The following is a 22341-nucleotide window of genomic DNA, read 5'->3' as shown; positions in this document are numbered from 1 at the left end:
ACGGGGCATAGGGTAAGCATCAGTTATGGTTACTTCATTCAATTTGCGATAGTCCACGCAAAACCGTATAGTCCCATCTTTCTTGGGAACCAACACGACCCCAGCGGCCCATGGGCTTTTAGATGGCACAATGACCCCCAAAACTAGCATTTCTTTGATCTCAGTCTTCACCTGTCTCATAACATCTGGAGTCATTCGGTAAGCGACTTGTCGGATGGGCTTATTGTTCCCAGTGTACACATGGTGAGTGGTCAGGTGAGTTCGACCAGGTTGACATGAAAACTGGGCTTGTTCAGCCTCTAAGATCCTCTGCATCTCTTGCTGCTGTGCCGTATTCAATTGTAGTCCCACCTGGACTGATTCCACTCCCTTATTCTCTTTAGCAGCTCCCAAAAGGTCAGGCAATGGATCAGTTTCTGGTGTCTCCATCGGAGGGCAACATACCATCATGGCCGCTACTTGATGATCTCTATAAGCTTTAATTCTATTTATATGGAAGGTGCGTAGGCGCTTCCCTCCCTTATCCAGGGCGATCACATAATTGACCAGTCCGGTGCGCCTTACCACTGTATACGGACCATCCCAGGTGGCTTGCAGTTTGTTTCTACGCACTGGGATAAGCACCATGACCTTTTGCCCTGGATTCAACTCACGGTCTTGAGCGTGGGCATCGTACCATTCTCTTTGTTTCTCTTGTGATTCCCGGAGATACTCTTGGGTTAACTGTAGCAATCTTCTCATCCGATTCCGCATGTTCTCTACATATTGTAAAATGGGCTGCTGGTGTTCTTGGAAAGTTCCCTCCCAACTCTCTCTTTGACCAGGTCTAGGGGCCCCCACACTTTCCGGCTGTACAGAAGTTCGAACGGGGAATATCCGGTAGATGCTTGTGGAACTTCCCAATAAGCAAATAGAAGCTGTTGCAGGGCTCTCTCCCAGTCCCTCCCCTCGGACTGTACGTAAGCTTGTAGGAGTCTTTTCAGCGTTCCATTGAAACTTTCACATAGTCCGTAGTCCGAAGAGGCCGAACCCCCCACTTTTCCCACAGGGTTTGCATTAGTTCACCTTGGAATTGAGGCCCTTGGTCTGTGACGACTTCCTGTGGATATCCGACCCGACTGAATATGTACGTCAGTGCTTGCGCAACATGTTCCGTGTCAATGGATGACAGGGTCACGGCTTCAGGGTAACGTGTCGTAAAGTCCACCAGTGTTAAGATGTACTTCTTGCCCGTGTGACTGGGAATAGCTAATGGTCCAACTAGGTCTATGGCAACACGGGCAAAGAGCTCCCCTATAATAGGTAATGGGTGCAGAAAAGCTTTCTGTTGGGGCTTTCCCAGTCTCTGACAGGTATCACAGGTGTCCCGATACTGCTTAACGTCTCTAGAAATCCGTGGCCAGAAGAAATTCCGCAACAGTCGGGCCAATGTTTTCCGGGTGTCAAAATGGCCAGCTGCAGGGATGTCGTGGGCAAGAGCTAGTAATTGTGTTCTGTATTGTGTAGGTACCACCAACTGTTTAGTAGGCATGACTGCTTCCTGTCCGGGCCGAGGGATGACCACTCGGTACAGTAATTCCTCTTCCCACACTATCTTACTTCCATCAGCTGTTTCCAACCCCAGTTCGGCTGCACTCCTAAATTTGCTCAGGGAGGGGTCAGTCCGTTGGGCCTGTCGGAACTCACTCCGGTTCACCTCCCCCAAGTCTACCGCTAAAGTACTGGACAATGAACTAGAGTCACTCACCATTGTCTGGGTAGGCTGATTCTGGTCCATATCTGTAGCCTGGGTCACCTCTCTTCGTGTTTGGCTTCTGGTTACCACCTGGACGAAGCGTGTCACTAGTCCTTGTCCCAGATCATTCCCGAGGATTACCTTGGCTGGTAGCCCCTTGAGTACTCCGACTTCCACGATTCCTTGGTCAGCTCCCCAGTCCAGATGTATCTTGGCAACAGGGATATAGGCCTGTTGTCCCCCGGCAGTGGCAATTCACACATACTGTCCAGGTATCACCTGGGAGGCAGGAATCAGGTCTGGCTCAATCAACGTAAGTGAGGCCCCAGAGTCTCGTAGGCCCTGTACCTGCTGGTTCTCCACTATCACAGTCTGCAGGTGCCCTCACATATTCCAGGGAGTCGCCTTCTCCTCCCCCAGAACCAAGTCCACAATATACACCCCACCCATCATCCCATCCATATCTGACTGGACGACCTCCTCACCATACTCCTCCGTGGGGTAACATACCACAGAGACTGGAGCCGGTCTAGCCCCAGGGAATGGCCCTCTTGTGCGTGGACAGTCCCTAAGCACGTGTCCTGGTTGATTGCAGCGATAACACTTCCGAGGTTCTGGGTTAGCCACTCTGAATCTGGGTGGCTGATAAGTGATGTTTTTGATAGGGCCTCCTTTATTACTATCTTTGACTTGCGGTTCTTTATCAGAGAGCTTCTCCACTCGTGGGGTTCTTGTACCGCCTGCTGCACTGAAGATTCTCCATTGCGGACGATTGGCTATATACTCATCAGCCCATTCCGCAGCTTGTTCAGGTGTACTGGGCTTCCTGTCTGCGACCCACTCCCGTACCTCTGGTGACATCTTAATCATTAGCTGTTCTACCACAATTAAGTTGACAATCTGCTCCACAGTGGAGGCCTGTCTTCCTTCAAGCCATTTCCCACAGGCTTGCCGCGGGCCGACTAGCAAACTCTTGGTAGGAATCAGTTCCACCTTTATTCAGTGTCCTGAATTTAAGACGATAAGATTCTGCAGTTATCTGGAACTTAGCACTCCCAGCAGTTGCACAGTGACCTAGGATACTATACAGTGTCTGTTTGCCTAGGTAATCAAAATAATTACTACAACTCCCAGCAGTTGCACAGTGATCTAGGATACTATACAGTGTCTGTTTGCCTAGGTAATCTGGAGTTATTGTTTTGTGCAGAATTTAGCCTGTTTAATTGTTAGATATTTGGGGAATTTGGGATGTCCTCCTCCCCTATCATTATTTGTTTGTTTTAGCTTTATTGCCACCAGTGGGTGTTGGGCAATGGGTGGGGTTTTAATCAGTGAACCTATACCTTACACATGTTAATGTTAGTTCATATTAAAGTATAGCTGGCTGATTAAGCCTGGCTGATTGATCCAGGGTGTCGGACTCTAAGGGAGGAGGCTCAAAGGGAGCAGATATATCATTTTTATATCAAAGCCTGGACGAAAAACTGAAAGAAAACATCAAACAACAACAGATGAACTACTTATCAATATCAACTGCATATGCAAATTTATCACCCTCCAACTTTCACTCTATGAACACTATGCAACCCATTTGCAGAAAAGAACATATGTAAGATCTGGTTTCAGGATAACAAAGATCTTCTTTGGGAAAATTGTGAGTTCATCTTCTCATTTACAAACACTTAAAAAATCTAACAGAATTACCATTGCTTCTTAACCCTCTCACAATCCTTTCATTTCTTACAGCCCAAATACATTTCTGCACCCACTTTATCTACGCTTTTGACTTATTACATACAAAATCTACACCCATTGAGACTACACTGCTTTTCTCACCTGCATTTCTGCCATTCTTCTGCTCTGATTCCCTTACAGTCTCCTCTCCTACTTCCACTTTCCCTCAACCTATTTACCTACTTAACACTATGTCAAGGCTTTCTTATACTCCCCACATCACTCAGTGTCTACCTAATCATGTATCTCTATCCTTCCACCCTAGTCTCCTACACCTCCTCCTCTGTCTCCCCTCCATCCCTCTGTTTCCTTCCCCCTCCTTTCCTGCTACACCACTTTCATTTACCTCTGCCCCATGGTCCTGCTACCCAACAACTCAGCCCTGCTCCCTTTCTCCATTCCCTGTCACCTCCCCATACCCCCATCCACATCACAATGACCTTCCCTCCCTGCCCACCTCTTGCAGTTTCCCCTTCCAGCTCAGGCACCCGCACCATCACTACTCTCTCATCATCCCTGCCCTCAAAGTTAATCTCACCTCATCGCTACAGCAACCCTGATAATCTCATTCACATCTCTCCCACAAACTCATACCCCTATCCTGTGCCATCTGGAATGCCAGATCTATTTGTAACAAACTGGTCCCCACTCATGACCTTTTCATTTCCAACTCCCTACACCTACTAGCCATTACTGAAACTTGGATTACGCCCTCTGACACTACTTCTCCTGCTGCTCTCTCTGCTGGGGGCCTCACATTCACACACACCCCGACCTGGGGGTCGCCACGGGGGTGGTGTTGGGGTCCTTTTACCTTCTAGTTACTCCTACCAACTCATACCACCAGAACCATCCCTTACATTCTCTACATTTGAGGTCCATGCCATACACCTCTTCCAACCAGTCCATTTTAGAGTAGCTGTCATTTACTGCCCCCCTGGCACTGATTCCAAATTCATCGACAACTTTGCTTCCTGGCTTCCTCACTTCCTCTCTTCTGACATTCCCTCCATTATCCTAGGCGATTTCAACATCCCTATTGACATCCCCACACAATCCGTTGCCTCTAAACTCCTTAACCTCACTTCTTCACTTGGTCTCTCCCAGTGGACCCCCTCACCCTCCCATGTGAATGGAAGCTCACTGGATCTGGTCTTCACTCACCGCTGTGATATTTCTGATTTTTCCAACTCCCCATTTCCCCTCTCTGACCACAACCTGCTCTCCTTTAACCTATCTCTCTCGACTTCCCCATCTCTACCTCCCAAGGCTACCATCACTAAGCATAACATTGAAGCTATTGACATCACATTCCTTTCCTCCCTGTTTGACTCACTTCTCTCTCCTATTCTCTCTCTCTCATGCCCTGAACAAGCCACTTCCACATACAATGCATCCCTTACTTCTGCTCTTGACTCTGTTGCTCCACCAACCACTATTCACCCTCGCAAATTAACACCTCAACCCTGGCACACCAAATGCACCAGATATCTGCAAAAATGCTCACGTACTGCTGAGCGACACTGGAGGAAATCACGCTCTAAGGCAGATTTCCTCCATTTCAAACTTATGCTCTCATCCTTCAGTGCTGCCCTTTCTCTTGCTAAACAGTCATACTTCAAGAACCTCATCTCCTCCCAGTCTTCCAACCCCCGGCGCCTCTTTGTCACTCTCAACTCACTCTTCTGCCCACCTCCACCTCGTCTCCCTTCCTCACTCTCTGCTCTTGACTTTGCCACTTACTTCACATCCAAAATTGACTCCATACGTCAGGACATCACATCACACCAGACCACAAGTAACCAGCTTTCTCCCATCCCTCACCAACCCTCCCCATCCCTCGCACCTACTCTGACATCTTTCTCCCATGCATTTGGAGAGGAAGTCATGGCCCTCATTCGTTCCTGTCCCCTCACCACCTCCCCACTTGACCCTATCCCCTCCCGCCTCCTCCGCTACCTCTCTCCTTCTGCTTGTTCCCATCTTTCCCACCTTCTCAATCTGTCCCTCTCATTAGGCACTGTTCCCTCTGCCTTCAAGCATGCACTCATCTCTCCTATTCTTAAAAAAACCTACACTTGATCCAAACACTCTCTCCAACTACCGACCCATCTCTCTCCTCCATTTTGCCTCCAAAGTCCTTGAGCGTATTGTCTACAGCCGCCTTACTTCCTTTCTTTCCTCACACTCACTGCCTGACCCATTCCAGTCTGGCTTCCGTCCTCTACACTCCACTGAAACTGCCCTTACAAAAGTATGCAATGACCTCCATGCTGCTAAATCTAAGGGACCCTACTCTATACTTATTCTTCTTGATCTCTCTGCTGCTTTTGACACTGTGGACCATCCTCTCCTACTGCAAATTCTTCACTCCATTGGTCTGCGTGACACTGCCCTCTCTTGGCTGTCTTCCTACCTCTGTGACCGTTCATTCTCTGTCTCTTCTCATGACTCCACCTCCCCCTCACTTCCACTAACTGTAGGGGTACCCCAAGGTTCTGTCCTTGGTCCTCTTCTCTTCTCTCTCTATACGTCCTCACTAGGTAAGCTCATTAGTTCTTTTGGTTTCCAATATCATCTCTATGCTGACACCCAAATCTATCTTTCCTCTCCTGACCTCTCCCCTGCTCTCCTCACTCGCATCTCCAGCTGTCTCTCTGCTACTTCTTCCTGGATGTTCCAGCGCTTTCTTAGACTTAACATGTCTAAGACAGAGCTGATCATCTTTCCTCCCTCCCGCATTACCTCACCTCCTACAATCTCATTATCTATTGATGGCACTATCATCTCCTCTAGCCCACAAGTGCGCTGTCTTGGAGTAATCCTTGACTTTTCCCTCTCCTTCAAACCACACATTCAGCACCTCTCACAAACCTGCCATTTTCATCTAAAAAATATTTCCAGGATCAGACCCTTTCTGACCCAGGATGCTACTAAGACTCTTATCCAGTCACTGGTCATCTCCAGATTGGACTACTGTAATCTGCTCCTGACTGGCATTCCTGACAAATACCTCTCTCCACTCCAATCTATCCTCAATGCTGCTGCCCGGCTCATCTTCCTCTCCAAACGCACTACGTCCACCTCTCCTCTCTTACTAGACCTTCACTGGCTCCCCTTCCCTTTCAGAATCCATTTCAAACTTTTCACACTCGCTTACAAAGCCCTCACCCACTCCTCTCCCATCTACATCTCTGACCTTATCTCCCTTTACACTCCCACCCATCCTCTTCGCTCTGCTAATGCACGCCGACTCTCCTGCCTATGGATTACTTCCTCCCACTCCTACCTCCAAGATTTTTCACGTGCTGCACCACTTCTTTGGAATTCCCTACCTCTCCCCCTAAGACTCTCCACAACACTTCAAACGATCTCCCAAGACCCACTTCTTCACCAAACCCAGCCAAATCTCATCCTAACCCTCTGTTCTACACTCTCTATGTACCCCATCTGTGTCACCCCTGTCTGTCTACCCCTCCCCTTTAGAATGTAAGCTCTCACGAGCAGGGCCCTCTTCCCTCATGTGCTTATTCTTTCTTAATTTAATAATCTTCAACTGCACCACATCCAGCAGTCTTCTGCCACCTGATACTTATTCCAGTGTCATCTGCTGATGTAACTATGTTTATTTACCCTGTACTTGTTCTATACTGTCATCAACTGTAAGTTGCTGTTTTCCTGTTTGATTATTTATGTATTCTGTAATTGGGCGCTGCGGAATCCTTGTGTCGACATGAGGTTTTTTGGTGTCGTTTTATTTGTAAAGTGACCGGGATCCCAAATTAGCGCACCGCGTCCCCTCGCATGGCTCACTTCGCTCGCCATGCTTCGGGCATGATGCCTTCGCTCCGCTGCCGCTTCGCTCGCCACACTTTACCGTTCCAATCGTAGTCCACGTGGATCGTTAAGTATGAAAAAATTCAAAAAAATACAAAAAATGTGAAAAACTCATGTCGCCCTTTAGACCTGTCGACCTAGAACATGTCGACCTAGAAACCCTGTCGACCTTCCATCCATGTCGACCTAGTGACTGTCGACCTATAGTGGTCGACCTAAACATTGTCGACCTAGACACTGTCGATCTTCAGACCGGATCCCCCAGTGCACACCCATACTCAAAGTTCTTTATAGGTGCCCATGTCTCCTGCGGAGCCCGTCTATACCCCCATGGTCCTTATGGAGTCCCCAGCATCCTCTAGGACGTAAGAGAAAGATTTTAAGAGAAAACCTGACCTGCACCCATGCTCTGGTGATCTAGTGGGATCGCCTGTACTGCCACAGTGTACACCGGCAGCGCGCGTGTCCCGCCTCCCACCGGCCGTGCCGGATCGCGATAAAGCAGGGGTCCCGTGAGTGGGACCCACTCACCACCTCCCAAAGCACGGCAACGCGATCCCAGAGAGCCCCCGTTGTGTGTGCCTGACTCAGAAGAAAACCGGAGCCTCCTGCTGTAATTACCCGGCAACCAGGGCTCGGGAGTATACAGCGCCGCTGGGGAGAGATGGAGATGCAGCAGTGAATGTCACTAGACATGTACACACTGCTGCAGCCCTTGAAGTCATCACTTTTCTTCTCAAAAAAAAAGCTCTTCTTAGGGCTGACCAGAGCAGCCCCTCTATTATGAACAGTCAAAGCTTTTGAGCCTGTTGGTGCCTCGGATCAAGATCCTACTCTACACCCCTATGTCTTTCCTTGTGGAGACCAGTGTACCCCGCAGCAGAAATTAGGTTTATATGCTGCCTAGGGCCGTTTTATGCCCGTGAAGGCCAGAATTAGACTCCTAAATAAGGATTAAATGAGGGAAAAAGGTAAGACTTTCCTGGAGTCTGCTACTCCAAACTCAAGTTCCCAGAACCCTTATCCGGCTCTGAATCACTTTTCTTATAAAGAAAATTGCTCTGCCACCTGCTTTAATTAAGGGTGATACCGCAGCAGCATTACAAACATCTATAGCTGCCTTAAGCTACAAATGGAGCCACGTCTATCCTGGCCTGCCCTGGGACAATCAAACCCTGTCTCTTCTCTGCATTGTCACAGAGACCGCAGATATGCTAATAAATATTAGCCCCTTACAGAAACCAAGATAACGTGACTTATATATGGAATCTTGTTCCTAACCAGGTACTGAACGTTTCCATTACCCTAGCCCAAACAGCTATTTGCTTTCATGCCAGCTGAAATTCCGGGCTGGCCTTAATCTTATGTAGAGGCCATTGTAACAAATATGCATATTTAAAAGACATTTTTAAAGACAGTACCCAGCTGGAAAAGGAAAAAAAACAGATATCCCATTTAGTGAGATTTCTATTTTATTTGGGTGTCACCCAACTCTCTCCCCTTTAAACCGCTGGTGCCCCCGTCAGGAGGTCCTACCTTATTCTGGAATTTGCCTTATACAACCTAGGCTCTGCTGCCTCCAAGGACAGCTAGCCCCCAATGCTCCATAATAACAGTTTACTTACTGAGTAAATATCTTTTACCTTGTATGCTGAAGTATAGAGCTTTCACCGTGTGATGAATTATCTGTGTAGCCTGTGAAGTGGATGCTTTATTTGTGTTTGGTTTCTCAGCTTGCTTTACTCTGAAAATCTGTAGGGGACATACCGTATGAAGAGAGCTGCATTTGTAAAACAAAAACTTTTCAAGTTAAACCTAGACAATCTGCCTAGGTCAGAGAGGATAATACAGTTCATGCAAACAACATATGTCTATGAGTATTGGTTACTGTAAATACAACCTCTTAACTTGCCGCTCTAAGACATGCTAACATCTAGCACCTTCACAGTGTTATACACTATTTATGACTGTAATCACAATACCTCTGAAAGTGATATCAAACTGACCCTCCAGAGACAGTACCCACATCAGTACTCAGGTCAAAAAAGAACCACTGACAATATTATAACAAATATAGAAAAGAAAAATGTAGCAGGGATCAGTTTCTTGGGGTGCATTCCATCCCATTGACAAATAATTTGATAATTTCATAACTTAATTATTGAGTACGTATTCTCAATATCCACATGGAATATTCCTAACTCATGTTCCACCTGTGATATTATTATGGCCTAATTATTGGCCATACTAAAGCGAAATATTTAAAAACAATATAGAAATAGAAAAACGTGAAGAAAAACAAAAAATCTTTATTAGACAGATTTCTGTCTTGTGTAAAATAAAAGGTTTTAAAACCAAATCGTGTGCCGCCTATTATTTCTTTATATATTCCATATACTCTTATGATGAGTACAGATGTTTATAGCCCCAACTTGTCATAAATTCCTATATATAATCTGTAACTGCACCTATACCTGAGTAGTATTCCACATATTACATGTGTTGTGGTATGTATTGATCTTACGAGTTGACCATAACAAATGGGAATAAAATAAAAATGATCATATATAACGATTCAATCACAGCCTTAATGTTTATACTGTATCCATTAGTTTTCTTATGCTGATAATAGTTATTTCCAATATGGTATTGCCTAGTGTGCAGAAACTGGCAACAAGTGTTTAATAACGCCTTTGATTTTTCATAATGTGTCAATTCAGTCTTTTCTGCAGAGAGTGGCAAGAAATGTTGCTAAATGTAGTTCAATTCCAGTTTTTAACACTCTGCCTTTATTTATATGCCAGGGACATTGTGCAGGCATTACATATGTACCAGGCTTCTTGGCTGCACCCGATATTTATACCCCAAATATTTTCAATTTATGTCCCTGTTTATATAATTGCGTAATGCAGGTATATATGGTTACACACTTATAATTGCTGATGTTTTCCCACAACTGGGGAAATACGTCCTAAATAATATATTAGTATGTTTATATGAGTTATATTAAATATCCCAGTGTGTTTCCATCCACCTTTAATCTTGTGCTTTTCTGCACCACATTCTTAATTCCTCATGGATCATATACACTCAACACATTCATTATTGTAGGGACTGCTGTTTATTGCTAATGCGCACAGGCTGTAATAGGATTTGCAGGGGTCAGCAGTTTATATATATGTATTTATTGACACTCAGTACTCTGTTTATTACATGGACTGCTGTTTATAACTGATTTATTAGCGGTGATACTTGTAATCAAGGTGCACCTATAATCACTAATATTGTCCCACATCAGAAGTATGTCCCAATTGATATATGGTCACGTTTAGATCAGTTGTATAAAATACTACCATATATTTCAAAACGCTTCTGATCTCGTGTTTGCTGGCACAGCGTTCTATAATATGATGTGCCAAACTTTGCAATACATATACAGTTATTATTATCTCAATTTCGAACTAAGCTGGCCCTGCTTGCCACAGTAGTTAGGAATATTCCATGTGGATATTGAGAATACGTACTCAATAATTAAGTTATGAAATTATCAAATTATTTGTGAATGGGATGGAGTGCACCCCAAGAAACTGATCCCTGCTACAATTTTCTTTTCTATATACGTTTTTGGATCAGTGGGTAGCACCAATATTCATACGTATATGTGCTATGCACATTAAGAACTAGATATACAACTCCCAATATTTAAATCCATTGATAGTTAAATTCCAGGTGCGGGATTTTCTCTTGCAATATTATAACAAAGTCAGTAATCAAAACTAGCAGTCAGTCATAAATGTAATCTATAAATTAGACATATGAGCATATCATCAACTACAACACATTTCAAAGTATGTAGGGGTACATATTACTGAATTCTGTTCTATACAGACGATAATGTATTTAGAACGCAAAATTGAAGAAAACCACAGTATGTACACAGACTCATATGCATTAGGCACTAAGCTTAACTATTCATACTGACAAGTAGATAGAATTGCAGTGCTGTATCGCCCGCACTCAGTAGAGTGGGATACAGGGAGACTCACCTCACTTCCAGGCTCGATCAATACGTTAACAAACGCTGAGTGGAACCAGACGCTACCAGTGTACACCGACGCTCCGAGATTACAGCGAACACAGACGCACTGTGCACACAGACGCTCCGGGACTATACAGATACAGTAACCGGGTCTCCACACGGTAGCGTTTTAGTGAAAACAGAAGCAGCGGCCTAAGCTGCGCCAGAGACCCCTCATGGTAGCGTCTGAGACACGCAGAAACTGGTCATGAACGGGGGTGGGGGGCGACCAGGAGAGCGTCTGACTCCACACTGCTGACATCACCCCAGGGATCGCAGCCTCATCCTAATCCTGGCGCCTATGATCCCTAAGGCCTAGCGCTGGAGCACCCGTGGCGGTGGCGCATCAACCACTGTTTGTTAGTTTCCCCCAATACAGTGCGGCTGTGTCCGTATTACCCTAGTAAGCGGCACCGATGCCTTACCTTCTCCCCGTGCTCCGGCCACAGCCTGGTAACGTCTGCTGGACCTGCTAGAATATCCGACACAGACGCTCGCCGAGACAGCACTGTACACGTGGGTAAGCGTTGTTGTGACACGGCGGAGAGTTGTTGGAGCGACTCTTTCCAATATGCGTGTACGACGCTGTTAAGGAAGATCGCTCAAAAAGTAGCAAGACTATAAAAATAAAAATAAGAATTTACTTACCGATAATTCTATTTCTCATAGTCCGTAGTGGATGCTGGGGACTCCGTCAGGACCATGGGGAATAGCGGCTCCGCAGGAGACAGGGCACAAAAAAGTAAGCTTTTAGGATCACATGGTGTGTACTGGCTCCTCCCCCTATGACCCTCCTCCAAGCCTCAGTTAGGTACTGTGCCCGGACGAGCGTACACAATAAGGAAGGATCTTGAATCCCGGGTAAGACTCATACCAGCCACACCAATCACACCGTACAACTTGTGATTTGAACCCAGTTAACAGTATGATAACAACGAAGTAGCCTCTAAAAAGATGGCTCACAACAATAATAATAATAACCCGATTTTTGTAACAATAACTATGTACAAGTATTGCAGACAATCCGCACTTGGGATGGGCGCCCAGCATCCACTACGGACTATGAGAAATAGAATTATCGGTAAGTAAATTCTTATTTTCTCTAACGTCCTAGTGGATGCTGGGGACTCCGTCAGGACCATGGGGATTATACCAAAGCTCCCAAACGGGCAGGAGAGTGCGGATGACTCTGCAGCACCAAATGAGAGAACTCCAGGTCCTCTTTAGCCAGAGTATCAAATTTGTAAAATTTTACAAACGTGTTCTCCCCTGACCACGTAGCTGCTCGGCAAAGTTGTAATGCCGAGACCCCTCGGGCAGCCGCCCAAGATGAGCCCACCTTCCTTGTGGAGTGGGCATTTACAGATTTAGGCTGTGGCAGGCCTGCCACAGAATGTGCAAGTTGGATTGTGCAACAGATCCAACGAGCAATCGTCTGCTTAGACGCAGGAGCACCCATCTTGTTGGGTGCACACAGGATAAACAACGAGTCAGATTTTCTGACTCCAGCCGTCCTTGAAATATATATTTTCAATGCTCTGACAACGTCCAGCAACTTGGAGTCCTCCAGGTCGCTAGTAGCCGCAGGCACCACAATAGGCTGGTTCAAGTGAAAAGCCGAAACCACCTTAGGGAGAAAATGAGGACGTGTCCGCAGTTCTGCCCTGTCCGAATGGAAAATCAGATATGGGCTTTTGTACGATAAAGCCGCCAACTCTGATACTCTCCTGGCTGAAGCCAGGGCCAGTAGCATGGTTACTTTCCATGTAAGATACTTCAAATCTACCGATTTGAGAGGCTCAAACCAATGGGATTTGAGAAAATCCAAAACTACGTTTAGATCCCACGGTGCCACTGGAGGCACAATCGGGGGCTGTATATGTAGTACACCTTTGACAAAAGTTTGTACTTCAGGCACTGAAGCCAATTCTTTCTGGAAGAAAATTGATAAGGCCGAAATTTGAACCTTAATAGACCCCAATTTGAGGCCCATAGACAATCCTGCCTGCAGGAAATGTAGGAATCGACCCAATTGAAATTCTTCCGTTGGGGCCTTCTTGGCCTCACACCACGCAACATATTTTCTCCAAATGCGGTGATAATGTTGTGCGGTCACTTCCTTCCTGGCTTTAATCAAGGTAGGAATAACTTCCTCTGGAATGCCCTTTTCTTTTAGAATCCGGCGTTCAACCGCCATGCCGTCAAACGCAGTCGCAGTAAGTCTTGGAACATACAAGGTCCCTGCTGAAGCAGATCCCTTCTTAAAGGTAGAGGCCACGGCTCTTCCGTGAGCATCTCTTGAAGTTCCGGGTACCAAGTCCTCCTTGGCCAATCCGGAGCCACGAGTATTGTTCTTACTCCCCGTAGCCGTATAATTCTCAGTACCTTTGGTATGAGAGGCAGAGGAGGAAACACATACACAGACTGGTACACCCACAGTGTTACCAGAGCGTCCAGAGCTATTGCCTGAGGGTCTCTTGACCTGGCGCAATATCTGTCCAGTTTCTTGTTGAGGCGAGATGCCATCATGTCCACCTTTGGTTTTTCCCAACGGTTCACAATCATGTGGAAGACTTCTGGATGAAGTCCCCACTCTCCCGGGTGAAGGTCGTGTCTGCTGAGGAAGTCTGCTTCCCAGTTGTCCACTCCCGGAATGAACACTGCTGACAGTGCTATGACATGATTTTCCGCCCAGCGAAGAATCCTTGCAGCTTCTGTCATTGCTCTTCTGCTTCTCGTGCCGCCTTGTCTGTTTACGTGGGCGACTGCCGTGATGTTGTCCGACTGGATCAACACCGGCTGACCCTGAAGCAGCGATTTTGCCAGGCTTAGAGCATTGTAGATCGCTCTTAGCTCCAGTATATTTATGTGAAGAGATGTCTCCAGGTTTGACCACACGCCCTGGAAGTTTCTTCCCTGTGTGACTGCTCCCCAGCCTCGTAGGCTGGCATCCGTAGTCACCAGGACCCAGTCCTGTATGCCGAATCTGCGGCCCTCTAACAGATGGGCACTCTGCAACCACCACAGAAGAGACACCCTTGTTCTTGGTGACAGTGTTATCCGCTGATGCATGTGCAGATGCGATCCGGACCATTTGTCCAGCAGATCCCACTGAAATATTCGTGCGTGGAATCTGCCGAATGGAATTGCTTCGTAAGAAGCTACCATCTTTCCCAGGACTCTTGTGCATTGATGTACTGACACATTTCCTGGTTTTAGGAGGTTCCTGACAAGTTCGGATAACTCCCTTGCTTTCTCCTCCGGGAGAAACACCTTTTTCTGAACAGTGTCCAGAATCATTCCCAGGAACAGCAGACGTGTCGTCGGGGTCAATTGAGATTTTGGAAGATTCAGAATCCACCCGTGTTGTTGAAGCACTACTTGGGTTAGTGCTACTCCGACTTCCAGCTGTTCTCTGGACCTTGCCCTTATCAGGAGATCGTCCAAGTAAGGGATAATTAATACGCCTTTTCTTCGTAGAAGAACCATCATTTCGGCCATTACCTTGGTAAAGACCCGAGGTGCCGTGGACAAACCAAACGGCAGCGTTTGAAACTGATAATGACAGTTTTGTATCACGAACCTGAGATACCCTTGGTGTGAAGGGTAAATTGGGACATGCAGATAAGCATCTTTTATGTCCAGGGATACCATGAAGTCCCCTTCTTCCAGATTCGCTATCACTGCTCTGAGTGACTCCATCTTGAACTTGAATTTCTGTATGTACAGGTTCAAGGATTTCAGATTTAGAATAGGTCTTACCGAACCGTCCGGCTTCGGTACCACAAATAGTGTGGAATAATACCCCTCTCCCTGTTGTAGGAGGGGTACCTTGACTATCACCTGCTGGGAATACAGCTTGTGAATGGCTTCCAATACCGTCGCCCTTTCTGAGGGAGACCTTGGTAAAGCAGACTTTAGGAACCGGCGAGGGGGAGACTTTTCGAATTCCAACTTGTAACCCTGAGATACTACTTGCAGGATCCAAGGGTCCACCTGTGAGCGAGCCCACTGTGTGCTGAAAATCTTTAGTCGACCCCCCACCGCCCCTGAGTCCGCTTGCACAGCCCCAGCGTCATGCTGAGGGCTTTGTAGAAGCCGGGGCGGGCTTCTGTTCTTGGGAAGTATTTGCTTGCTGCAACCTCTTACCCTTTCCTTTGCCTCTGGGCAAATATGACTGTCCTTTTGCTCGCTTGTTCTTATAGGAACGAAAGGACTGCGGCTGAAAAGACGGTGTCTTTTTCTGTTGGGAGGTGACCTGAGGTAAAAAAGTGGATTTTCCGGCTGTTGCCGTAGCCACCAGGTCCGATAGACCGACCCCAAATAATTCCTCTCCTTTATACGGCAATACTTCCATATGCCGTTTGGAATCCGCATCACCTGACCACTGTCGCGTCCATAAACTTCTTCTGGCAGATATGGACATCGCACTTACTCTCGATGCCAGAGTGCAAATATCCCTCTGAGCATCTCGCATATAAAAGGAACGCATCCTTTAATTGCTCTATAGTCAATAAAATACTGGCCCTATCCAGGGTATCAATATTTTCAGTCAGGGAATCCGACCACACCACCCCAGCACTGCACATCCAGGCTGAGGCTATTGCTGGTCGCAGTATAACACCAGTATGTGTGTATATACTCTTCAGGGTAGTTTCCAGCCTCCTATCAGCTGGATCCTTGAGGGCGGCCGTATCAGGAGACGGCAACGCCACTTGTTTTGATAAGCGTGTGAGCGCCTTATCCACCCTAGGGGGTGTTTCCCAGCGCGCCCTAACCTCTGGTGGGAAGGGGTATAATGCCAATAACTTCTTAGAAATTAGCAGTTTTCTATCTGGGTTAACCCACGCTTCATCACACACGTCATTCAATTCCTCTGATTCTGGAAAAGCTACAGGTAGTTTTTTCACACCCCACATAATACCCCTTTTTGAGGTACCTGCAGTATCAGAGATATGCAAAGCCTCCTTCATTGCCGTGATCATATAACGTGTGGCCCTATTGGAAAATACGTTTGTTTCTTCACCGTCGACACTAGATTCATCTGTGTCGGTACCTGTGTCGACTGACTGAGGTAAGGGACGTTTTACAGCCCCTGACGGTGCCTGAGACGCCTGGGCAGGTACTAACTGGTTTTCCGGCCGTCTCATGTCGTCAACTGACTTTTGCAACGTGCTAACATTATCACGTAATTCCATAATTAAAGCCATCCATTCCGGTGTCGACTCCCTAGGGGGTGACATCACCATTACCGGCAATTGCTCCGCCTCCACACCAACATCGTCCTCATACATGTCGACACACACGTACCGACACACAGCAGACACACAGGGAATGCTCTTATCGAAGACAGGACCCCACTAGCCCGTTGGGGAGACAGAGGGAGAGTTTGCCAGCACACACCCAAGCGCTATAATATATATGGTAACAACCTTATATTAGTGTTGTTCCTTATAGCAGCTTAAATATATCAAAATATCGCCAAAAAGTGCCCCCCCTCTCTGTTTTACCCTGTTTCTGTAGTGCAGTGCAGGGGAGAGTCCTGGGAGCCTTCCTCACAGCGGAGCTGAGCAGGAAAATGGCGCTGTGTGCTGAGGAGAATAAACCCCGCCCCCTTTTCGGCTGGCTTTTCTCCCGGAGTTTTAGATAACTGGCATGGGTTAAATACATACATATAGCCTCAATGGCTATATGTGATGTATTCTTTTGCCATAAAGGTATTAAATATTGCTGCCCAGGGCGCCCCCAGCAGCGCCCTGCACCCTCCGTGACCGTTTGGTGTGAAGTGTGTGACAACAATGGCGCACAGCTGCAGTGCTGTGCGCTACCTTCATGAAGACTGAAGAGCCTTCTGCCGCCTGTTTCCGGACCTTCAATCTTCAGCATCTGTAAGGGGGGTCGGCGGCGCGGCTCCGGGACGAACCCCAGGGTGAGACCTGTGTTCCGACTCCCTCTGGAGCTAATGGTGTCCAGTAGCCTAAGAATCCAATCCATCCTGCACGCAGGTGAGTTGAAATTCTCTCCCCTAAGTCCCTCGATGCAGTGAGCCTGTTGCCAGCAGGACTCACTGAAAATAAAGAACCTAAAAACTTTTTCTAAGCAGCTCTTTAGGAGAGCCACCTAGATTGCACCCTGCTCGGACGGGCACAAAAACCTAACTGAGGCTTGGAGGAGGGTCATAGGGGGAGGAGCCAGTACACACCATGTGATCCTAAAAGCTTACTTTTTTGTGCCCTGTCTCCTGCGGAGCCGCTATTCCCCATGGTCCTGACGGAGTCCCCAGCATCCACTAGGACGTTAGAGAAATAATAAAGCTTAGGGCTGCCTAGAACAGCAGCCCTGTGACCATGGTCCGACTCCAGCCGCACCAAATCAAAAACTGATTTGCCTCAGCTAGTGGGCGGGATATATGGACGAGCCCGTTGCATCCTGGGATGGCTGAAAGCTTGTGATCGTTTGGTGCCAATCCACTATCGCTCCATCATATCCCACTGTTATCCTGTGGATAACCTGTGGACCCTGCCGGAGAAATACCAAAGTAGATCCTGTGGATCACTGTGGACCCTGATAAAGAAATATTAGTTAACAAACAAAGGGAAGAAAGAAGTAGTTTTACAATAAAACAGCAGTATATAATGTCACTATGTGGGAGCTCTACACTTACTTATACCACTTGTACTGACTACATCACTCACCTAAACATGATATACACGTAGGGAACGTACCTCATACAGACACTGCAGGGTCACTACATCTCATGTGCTCCTATTGTGAGGAGACCGTACATCATACAGACACTGCCGGGTCACTGCATCTCATGTGCTCCTATTGTGAGGGGACCATACATCATACAGACACTGCAGGGTCACTGCATCTCATGTGCTCCTATTGTGAGGAGACCGTACATCATACAGACACTGCCGGGTCACTGCATCTCATGTGCTCCTATTGTGAGGGGACTGTACATCATACAGACACTGCAGGGTCACTGCATCTCATGTGCTCCTATTGTGAGGAGACCGTACATCATACAGACACTGCCGGGTCACTGCATCTCATGTGCTCCTATTGTGAGGGGACTGTACATCATACAGACACTGCAGGGTCACTGCATCTCATGTGCTCCTATTGTGAGGGGACCGTACATCATACAGACGCTGCAGGGTCACTGCATCTCATGTGCTCCTATTGTGAGGGGACCGTACATCATACAGACACTGCAGGGTCACTACATCTCGTGCTCCAATTGTGAGGGGACCATACATCATACAGACACTGCAGGGTCACTGCATCTCATGTGCTCCTATTGTGAGGGGATCGTACATCATACAGACGCTGCAGGGTCACTACATCTCATGTGCTCCTATTGTGAGGGGATCGTACATCATACAGACGCTGCAGGGTCACTACATCTCATGTGCTCCTATTGTGAGGGGAGCGTACATCATACAGACACTGCAGGGTCACTACATCTCATGTGCTCCTATTGTGAGGGGACCGTACATCATACAGACACTGCAGGGTCACTGCATCTCATGTGCTCCTATTGTGAGGGGACAGTACATCATACAGACACTGCAGGGCCACTGCATCTCGTGCTCCTATTGTGAGGGGACCGTACATCATACAGACACTGCAGGGTCACTACATCTCATGTGCTTCTATTGTGAGGGGACCGTACATCATACAGACACTGCAGGGTCACTGCATCTCATGTGCTCCTATTGTGAGGGGACCGTACATCATACAGGCACTGCAGGGTCACTACATCTCATGTGCTCCTATTGTGAGGGGACCGTACATCATACAGACACTGCAGGGTCACTATATCTCATGTGCTCCTATTGTGAGGGGATCGTACATCATACAGACGCTGCAGGGTCACTACATCTCATGTGCTCCTATTGTGAGGGGAGCGTACATCATACAGACACTGCAGGGTCACTACATCTCATGTGCTCCTATTGTGAGGGGACCGTACATCATACAGACACTGCAGGGTCACTGCATCTCATGTGCTCCTATTGTGAGGGGACAGTACATCATACAGACACTGCAGGGTCACTGCATCTCGTGCTCCTATTGTGAGGGGACCGTACATCATACAGACACTGCAGGGTCACTACAGCTCATGTGCTTCTATTGTGAGGGGACCGTACATCATACAGACACTGCAGGGTCACTGCATCTCATGTGCTCCTATTGTGAGGGGACCGTACATCATACAGGCACTGCAGGGTCACTACATCTCATGTGCTCCTATTGTGAGGGGACCGTACATCATACAGACACTGCAGGGTCACTATATCTCATGTGCTCCTATTGTGAGGGGATCGTACATCATACAGACGCTGCAGGGTCACTACATCTCATGTGCTCCTATTGTGAGGGGAGCGTACATCATACAGACACTGCAGGGTCACTGCATCTCATGTGCTCCTATTGTGAGGGGACAGTACATCATACAGACACTGCAGGGTCACTGCATCTCGTGCTCCTATTGTGAGGGGACCGTACATCATACAGACACTGCAGGGTCACTACATCTCATGTGCTTCTATTGTGAGGGGACCGTACATCATACAGACACTGCAGGGTCACTGCATCTCATGTGCTCCTATTGTGAGGGGACCGTACATCATACAGACACCGCAGGGTCACTGCATCTCATGTGCTCCTATTGTGAGGGGACCGTACATCATACAGACACTGCAGGGTCACTGTATCTCATGTGCTCCTATTGTGAGGGGACCGTACATCAGACACTCTTGTGTAAAGTGATTTCCATGTATGTAGGTGTTAACCTTGGTACAAAACCCTTTGCTGGCAGCATATCCTGGGTTACATTACTGGAGCACTGACAGATAAAGGGCGCTCAGTCACAGCACAACGTCCCCCTATCCTGGTTTCTGTATTTTGTCAGAAGTATATAAACACACACATACATACACTTTGTGAATTTTTAGCAAATTAAAAACCTAAACTCGCAGCGCTGTAATAATAGCGTAATATGACATGGTATTATTTTGTGGCTAAGCCTCTTACCCATGAAGCAACGCCCCTACATTTTGGTTGTCCGTGCACTGGCCCTGTCTTAAATATTGGGGGGGGGGGGGGGGGGGCGATGCCGTTTCTTGCACACAGCGCTAAAATGTCTAGTTACGGCACTGATATATACTGTATACTTAGTGAATTGTAGGCTAAAACACCTAAACTGTGATCTGTTTTCTGAGACTGTGAAGATGAAGGTCTCTCAGAATTGCTCCTAGTTGAGGCCATTATCTCCGGTGGGAGCATTGGGATTATTATCTCAGGCTAGGGTCACCGTCTGTCTGATGCGTCTCCGCTGTGAGAGCTTCAAGTGTCAGACTGACCCTAGAATTAGATCTAGAATATAATGTAATATTATAACAGTCAGGCTGACGGGACTACACAGACACAGAGCCGAGAGCGCCCCGTTATAGCTGGGACTGTCTCCCTCACTGATTCCCTGACAAAGGCAAAACGCGTGGTGCCAGGACAATAGGGGGTCATGTGCGCCCACCACACAGCACACCTCCGCCACCCTCACTGCTATAACATGGGGCATGCTCTGCTTTATTTCTGCCTCCTGTCATAGAGCCATAACCCCGCACTGCAATCCCCTATTGGAGCCACAGTTTTATATATATATATATATATATATATATATACACATATATATATATACATATATATATATATATATATACACACATATTTATATATACATATATATATATATATATATATATATATATATACACACACACACACACATACACATATATATATATATATATATACACACACACATACACATATATATGGGTGGTCTTCAGTATGCCGACAGTCGGGCTCCCGGCGACCAGCATACTGGTGCCGTGAGCCCGACAGCCGGCATAACGACACTTATTCTCCCTCGTGGGGTCCACGACCCCCCTGGAAGGAGAATAAAATAGCGTGGCGAGCGCAGCGAGCCCGCAAGGGGCTCATTTGCGCTCGCCACACTGTCGGCAAGCCGGCGGTCGGGCTCCCGGCGCCGGTATGCTGGTCACCGGGAGCTCGACCGCTGGCATATCGTAGTGAACCCATATATATATATTTTTTTTTCCAGCCTTAATATAAGATATACCTATAATATATAGAGGGTAATACCTGCGCTCACTGAGAGGCGGATATGTTACACGTGATAGGCAGAACACCGCAGGCCGCTCCCCCTGTATAATAATTATAACAACAGGACACTACAGGCCACTCCGCCTGTATAATAATAATAGGACACCAAAGGCTGCTCTCCCTGTATAATAGTTATAACAACTGGACACTACAGGACACTCCGCCTGTATAATAATAACAACAGGACACCACAGGACACTCCCCCTGTATAGTAGGACCCCATTACCTGCTTTTGCGGACGACGGACTTCTGCTCGAGGGAAACCCGGAAGTTGCCGCGAAAGAAAAAAACTATCTTCCTGTGTGTGGAACGCAGCGACCGGAAGTGGGATGGAACGCACAGGCCGGAAGTGAGGTGTGATTGGCAGGGGAACACAATCTGCTTCCTCCTCAGTGACCGGCCACACTGACGTTCATATCCCCGCCCCCGGCCCCTCCTCCAGCCCCGCCCCCGGCCTCAGCACAGGGAGAGGGCGCGGGTCCCGCACATGGCAGTGTGACAGGCGCTGGGGGCAGGCAGGGAGGTGTGAGAGAGGGCGGGTACCCGTGCAGCTGCTGCAGGACACAGAGCAAGGGCTGCATAGGTGCAATGCTTTCTGTGTGTATATCCAGAGATAGATGTACAGGGCGCCGGCACATCTGCAGCGCAGCCTCATCCGGGTGTGGTGGTGGTGGGGGAGGGGGAGCGCTGCTCTCATGGTGTCGGGGTGGTCTGTTTACTGGGCGTTTGTGCACCATGTATCTACCCAGCATCTGCGCGT

The 22341-nt window shown here is 47.5% G+C and overlaps 1 protein-coding gene across 1 annotated transcript in view; it reads right to left on the bottom strand.

The window, feature by feature from the left end:
* The window catches only part of LOC135057125 (uncharacterized), a 139895-nt gene extending 117965 nt beyond the window's left edge, over positions 1 to 21930 (bottom strand). The window contains 2 exon segments of the mRNA XM_063963020.1: positions 8950 to 9058; positions 21808 to 21930. The gene's annotated coding sequence lies outside the window, so the exon portion shown is untranslated.
* Between the last annotated feature and the right edge of the window lie 411 nt (positions 21931 to 22341).

This window comes from Pseudophryne corroboree, chromosome 3, assembly GCF_028390025.1.
Source record: "Pseudophryne corroboree isolate aPseCor3 chromosome 3, aPseCor3.hap2, whole genome shotgun sequence".
NCBI classification, from domain to species: Eukaryota; Metazoa; Chordata; class Amphibia; order Anura; family Myobatrachidae; genus Pseudophryne; species Pseudophryne corroboree.
This window is presented reverse-complemented; position numbering and strand designations above follow the sequence as displayed.